This window comes from Myotis brandtii, unplaced genomic scaffold, assembly GCF_000412655.1.
Source record: "Myotis brandtii unplaced genomic scaffold, ASM41265v1 scaffold513, whole genome shotgun sequence".
Classification (NCBI taxonomy): domain Eukaryota; kingdom Metazoa; phylum Chordata; class Mammalia; order Chiroptera; family Vespertilionidae; genus Myotis; species Myotis brandtii.
In genome coordinates this window covers 1,481,241-1,486,869 of record NW_005369552.1, presented here as the reverse complement: position 1 = coordinate 1,486,869, position 5,629 = coordinate 1,481,241, and the positions used below count along the sequence as shown (strand labels likewise).

The following is a 5,629-nucleotide window of genomic DNA, read 5'->3' as shown; positions in this document are numbered from 1 at the left end:
ATATATATATGAATAACCAATTAGAAAAGGACCCATTCACAAAAGCTAAAGAGTATAAAATACCCAGGAATAACCTGAAATCCCCCATTTTCTTCACATGTAGGGCATGTAAGAGAAGCTTGCAAAGTGAGAGACCACACAATGCAATGACAAGCGCAGAGAAGAGGCAAGACTATCCATTTCCTAATATGCTACATTCCTGATGCCACCTGCTTGTGTCTTATGGTATTTGGCTGCTATTAGGCTCCTACCCGCCAGCAAACAATCCAAAGAACCTTTGTCTACATGGAAGATTCCTTCTTTGACTTGCGTTGAATAAACAATGGTTATACGCTAATGGCTTGTAAAAGTCAACAGCTATCCATCCATCCTGTCCCACACCCATGACCCCTATACATTGCAGAAGGTTAGGCCTTTCTACCAGCAGACAAGTCCTGGCTGCTGCTCCCCACTGGCTTCTCACCGTTCCCCTGAGGGATCCGTGACAGCCTGCTGCCAGGTCCACATGTGTGTTTTCTGATTGTTAAATGTAGGGCAGCCAACTGGGCATAGAGGAGCCAATGAGCAATTCCCCCTCCTCAAACCCTAACTAACCCCAGATACCTTCAAGCCATGGGGTTCCCTCTGCTTCAGTTTCACCTAAGGAGTTGCTATAGGTTCTTGACATTTTGACATTCTCCAAGAAAGAGTAGTGTAGTTTCCACTGTCAACATCCTTTATTCTTCACAGTTTTATTTGCCCAAGGGGACTTCAGGGAATCCAAGCTGAAATGGAACTTTCCCGGTGGACCCTTTCCTATAAGCCAAGGGAAACCATCAATGAAAACACACAACCTCCTCCTAGTTTATGTAGCAGCCTAGACTGAATTCCAGACGCCATGAGAGGCCCTTGGTTGCACCTGGTCCAAGCAGCAACATTAGGCCTCCTAAGGCCTCAAGAGCAGCATGTCCATTCGCTGACACAGCCGCAGGTCACTGGATAGCAGGGTCCACAGGCGGAATTACAAAGGTAGGCTGCTGTGGAAAGCACTGGTCACTAGCATGTGAATTCTCCACCAGGCCTCCCTACTCTCCTCTTGAGTGCCGGCAGAGCTCTGGTCTGAAATTCCTGCACTGGTTGACCCCTAATGAGTGAAATGCTCTTCCCCAGGTGTCCATATGGCTCACTCTTCAGTCCCTTTCAGGGCTCGGCTCAGCATCCCCTCAGGGAGGCCTTCCCTGGGCACCCTATATAACACAGCAATTCCCCGCCCTACACTCCTTCTCCCCCAGCTCTGATTTACTTTTCTCCATAGCACTATCCCTACCTGATAAGATTTTACTTCAGTTTATCCATTAGATTGTAAGTTCCTCTGTTTTGTCTGTTTTGTCCACTGCTCTAAAATATCGAATGCCTAGAACAGCGCCTGGCACACACACTTAACGTATTTGTTGGATGTTGTTAAAAACAAAGCTGGATGTTAACTAAAAGCAGTAAAGACAGGTGGTATTCAGGATGTACTGCATTAGGGGAAAGAACTAAAGTATAGAACTGAGCTCAACTTCAATCCATGCAGAGGTGAATGGGCATCTTAAAGGAAGAATGAGGGAATAAGGAGGTGACAGGTGGAGCTCAGAGTCAAGGAAATGGAGAATTACAAAGGACTGGTAGGATAGTTGGTCACTGTCAATGTGATAAGGCTCACTGAGTGTGCTAACTGGCATTTGTCAAAGTTAGGCTCCTAACCTCCCACAGAGATGGGAGACAGGCCCTCTCATTCCTAAGGACTGTATTTCAAAGGAATGGCTGTCAGGTCCTTGAGAAAGACACTCCTGGGTTGTAGGAGACACGCATACATGTTAAAAGGGAAGAGAAAGGGTTATAATTCTAAGTTATTCTAATAAATGCTTAATAACAGGAGGGGGGCCTATCACCAGGTATTGGCTGGAACAAAGGTAAGTTCTTTTGGCAGTCTTGAGATTTTTCCAAACAGGAACTCAAGGGGACCTGGGTCATCCCAGGGACATGGCCTTAGGCTGTTAGAAGCCCTGTTGGAGTTTTTCTAAGTCTCTTATTGTTGGGGTGGAAAGGGCTGTTATGAAAGTTGCAGTTCTTATAGGCCAAGGTTCAGCTCTAGTCAAGAAGAGAGCTCAGAGGAACCTGACTAAAGTGTGATCAAGGAGAGAGTCTCGATGGATGGATGGATGGATGGATAGATGGATGGATGGATGGATGGGATACAAATGTTGGTGGAACAGGGGTCAAGATAATAAGATCTGAAGACATCCAAATTCATATGTAAGTAGAAATCATTTCAGAGAAAAAGGGAAAATACTCCACTCTTCAACAACTCCATCTAAGCATGCCTGTGGCGAACAGAATATGGCTCTCATTGAGTCATAAAAGCTGCTGATGGGAACAAACCCATTGTTTATCCTATTCCTGCCCAACCTGCGTTTGTTTTCTGCAGGATAATTTCCAGACCTGAGTTTGCTCACTGTTTAAAATTCTTATTAGAGACAGAGGCTAAGGAGGTTACAGAAAAGTCTCCTGTGGAGCTAATGCTACCTGTTCCTATTAACTTTTTATTAATGAAGCATCTTTGGGTAATTTTGTCTTCCTTTCCCCTCGGCAGCCCACCTCTAAGATGTGGAAGAGCTTTAACTCACTTTCCTCTCTTCCCCATTCCTATCTCAGTTCTTCTCCACCTCCAGCTTTACACTCAGATCAAAAAAGTCCTGTTTCTGTGGAGTTGGTTCTCGAGGTAAATACCTGATCTCTGTGTCTCCACACAGCCCTAGGACCAGTGGTCAGCAAACTTATTAGTCAACAGAGCCAAATATCAACAGTACAAAGATTGAAATTTCTTTTGAGAGCCAAATTTTTTAAACTTAAACTATATAGGTAGGTACATTGTTAACTTAATTAGGGTACTCCTAAGGCTTAGGAAGAGCCACACTCAAGGGGCCAAAGAGCCGCATGTGGCTCGCGAGCCAGAAGTTTGCCGACCACGGCCCTAGGTGATAGCAATCTGCATTTTCTCCACAGGCCAGCTACAATACTGACTAGAATTATTTTTCTTTTCATAAGACTACAGACATTAAAATAAGAAAAAGCACTTTTATAAGTTAATATTTGAATGTAATTTGAAGGCAGGGTGGATTCAGGGTTCCAGGAGCCTTATGTTTATATAATGGGTGGTGAGTGGAAGAGCTTTTTTAAATGAGGAGTACCCTCCTCATTTAAAAAAGAATCCAAAATTACAAACACAAACTTAGGTATGACCATGTGAGCATGTTGCCAGTGGCCTGCTCAGGGGCTTGGAAGTAGCCTGGGTGAGGGGTCCGGAAACTTAAGATTCATTAGCTTTCCAGACAATTCACCTCCACTAGGCAATATAAAAGATTGGAGAGGTTTATACCGCAGCACTAAAATCTGTAGAAACCCGCTAAGTATAACAGTCTTATATTATATCAGTCATCTAGATACTATTCTTATCTCTCTTTCACAAACCTCCATCCCTGCTGTTCCCTCTAACTTGATGGCAACACTCATTATGAATTTGTGGGTTGGGCTGGGTTTGTTTCCCCCTCCCCTATCTAGGCTCTCACAATCTAATACTGTGTCAATTATGTAACAGCCAAAAGAGAGAGTTTAATGGAATACAAAGCATAGTCGGAGTTCTTACATAAGCCTCATAAACCATCCATAAGATCTGCTCCCAGACTGGGGTACGTTGAATTACATAAGGTAGTTGGGAAACACTGATGCAGCAGCCAGGTTTATTTCCGACCTCAGAAACAATCAAAGCATTCTGCACTTAATTTAGTAGAATACATTAAGATAATAAGTTTTTAATTAGGTGAAAAAAATAATCTTTAATATGACTTGCTTATCTTTCCATGTTAACATAAAGGAATCTCCTGACACTGCTACTCAACTTCCCTGTAACCTCTGCACAAAGAAATGTCCCCTTAGGATGCCCCTCCGTATTGTACATGAAATTACGGATCCCTAATAAACATCAACCATTCTTGGTGTGTTTTTTTTTTATATAAAATCAAGAAAGATACTTAGACAAAATACAAAAATCCCTAATAAACATCAACCATTCTTGGTGTGTTTTTTTAATAAAATCAAGAAAGATACTTAGACAAAATACAAAAGTGTACATGCTATAATTCTTCAACACATCTTTCCAATACCAGTTTTCTCTCCCCATATTTCTAACCACTTATTTTTTACTTTCCTTAAACCACTGTAGCCACACCTGGGACTACAAAGTGACAAATTAAAAAAAACAACAACAACAGTGCAATACAATGGGTTTCACCCCTGGCTACACATTAGAATCACCAGCACTTTTAACATTACAAATGCCACAGCACCACCCAAAACCAATTAGAATGAAATATTGGGGTGGCGCACAAAAAGGGGATGCCTAGACATTAGTATACCTGATGCTTTCTACTTTTCCTTCTTCGTATCTGAAAAAATAAGAGGAGAAAATTTTGCGGGGGAGATCTTTAATAACTGGCAGCTCATAATTAGTTTCCATCAGATATAAAATATCATTCTATAGTTTGAAAGCCATAAAGGGTATCTGTGGGATCCTTTTTATTACTATCATAATAAATAAAAATTCACCAACTTTCTTTAGCCTTTAAAAAACCTATTTTATTGGTCAATGTTTTTGCAATTCTACCTAATCAGTTCAAAGCAAAGGCCCTATATTATCTTAATGGATGTCTCACGCTAAGACCCTGCTTATCCTCAAATAAAGTTTTGGGTTAAAGCAGAAATGACGTTCTCATTTATCGTCAACCTCTCACACCTATAACTTTACCAATGAGCAAATATGTGTTAAAGCCCTTACATAACAGAGTACAGGCGCCTTTGGTGTCCTGCCAAGAGTACTTCTTTCCGTGTTTGTATTTAAAATAGACTGGTAGTAACATCACTTGTGTGCCTGAAATTCCTTCTGTGCACGGGCTCCGAATGAAAAAAAAAAATGGATGTAGCAACCCGCTTTGCTGTTTTGCCATTATAAACCTCAAAGGAAATAACACATTCTGACTAAATTAAGGCGAAGACACAGAACAAATTATCCAAAGCTGGGGGTAGGCGGTGACTCGTTAACTAACCTACCATCCTTTCCAAGACGGAGCATGTTTAACCTGGCAGCATGCGAGGTGCCTACTGAGCTGCAAACCTGGGCCCTGGCCGGCGGGGATGTGCCAGGCCAGCGTGAGCATCACGGTGACAGAAAAGGCAGATCAACGCCCGCTGCCAGGCTGGGCTGCCATCCCGCCCCAACTCCGGCACCTGTCTTCCCGCAGGTCTAGGCGGCAGGACCAGAGCCCAGCCGGCTCTGCCCGACTGTGCGGAGGGATGCGCTCACCTGGGTGGGGCAAAGCCACGGAAAATGCCCAAGAAGCCACCACCGCCTCCATAAGAGTCTCACCCCGGACCGGCTCCGACACGCTCCCTCCTCCTCTGCCTCCTCATCCAGCTCGTTTCCTATTTAACCACAGGTCTGGGCTCCACTGGCCGGCCGAGGACGTCCGCAAAAGGGGGCGACAAAGTTGCCAAGAGAAGCCGGCAGAAGTGGCGCAGGTGGAGGCGCAAGAGACGCCCCCGCACCTGGGAC

At 43.8% G+C, this 5,629-nt stretch overlaps 1 protein-coding gene across 3 annotated transcripts in view; it reads right to left on the bottom strand.

Moving 5' to 3' along the window:
• The window catches only part of MTUS2 (microtubule associated tumor suppressor candidate 2), a 550,651-nt gene extending 545,028 nt beyond the window's left edge, over window positions 1-5,623 (bottom strand). For all 3 annotated transcript variants that reach the window (XM_014548541.1, XM_014548540.1, XM_014548544.1), the window contains exon 1: window positions 5,381-5,623. The gene's annotated coding sequence lies outside the window, so the exon portion shown is untranslated. The remainder of the gene's footprint in view (window positions 1-5,380) is intronic.
• Window positions 5,624-5,629: the final 6 nt, after the last annotated feature.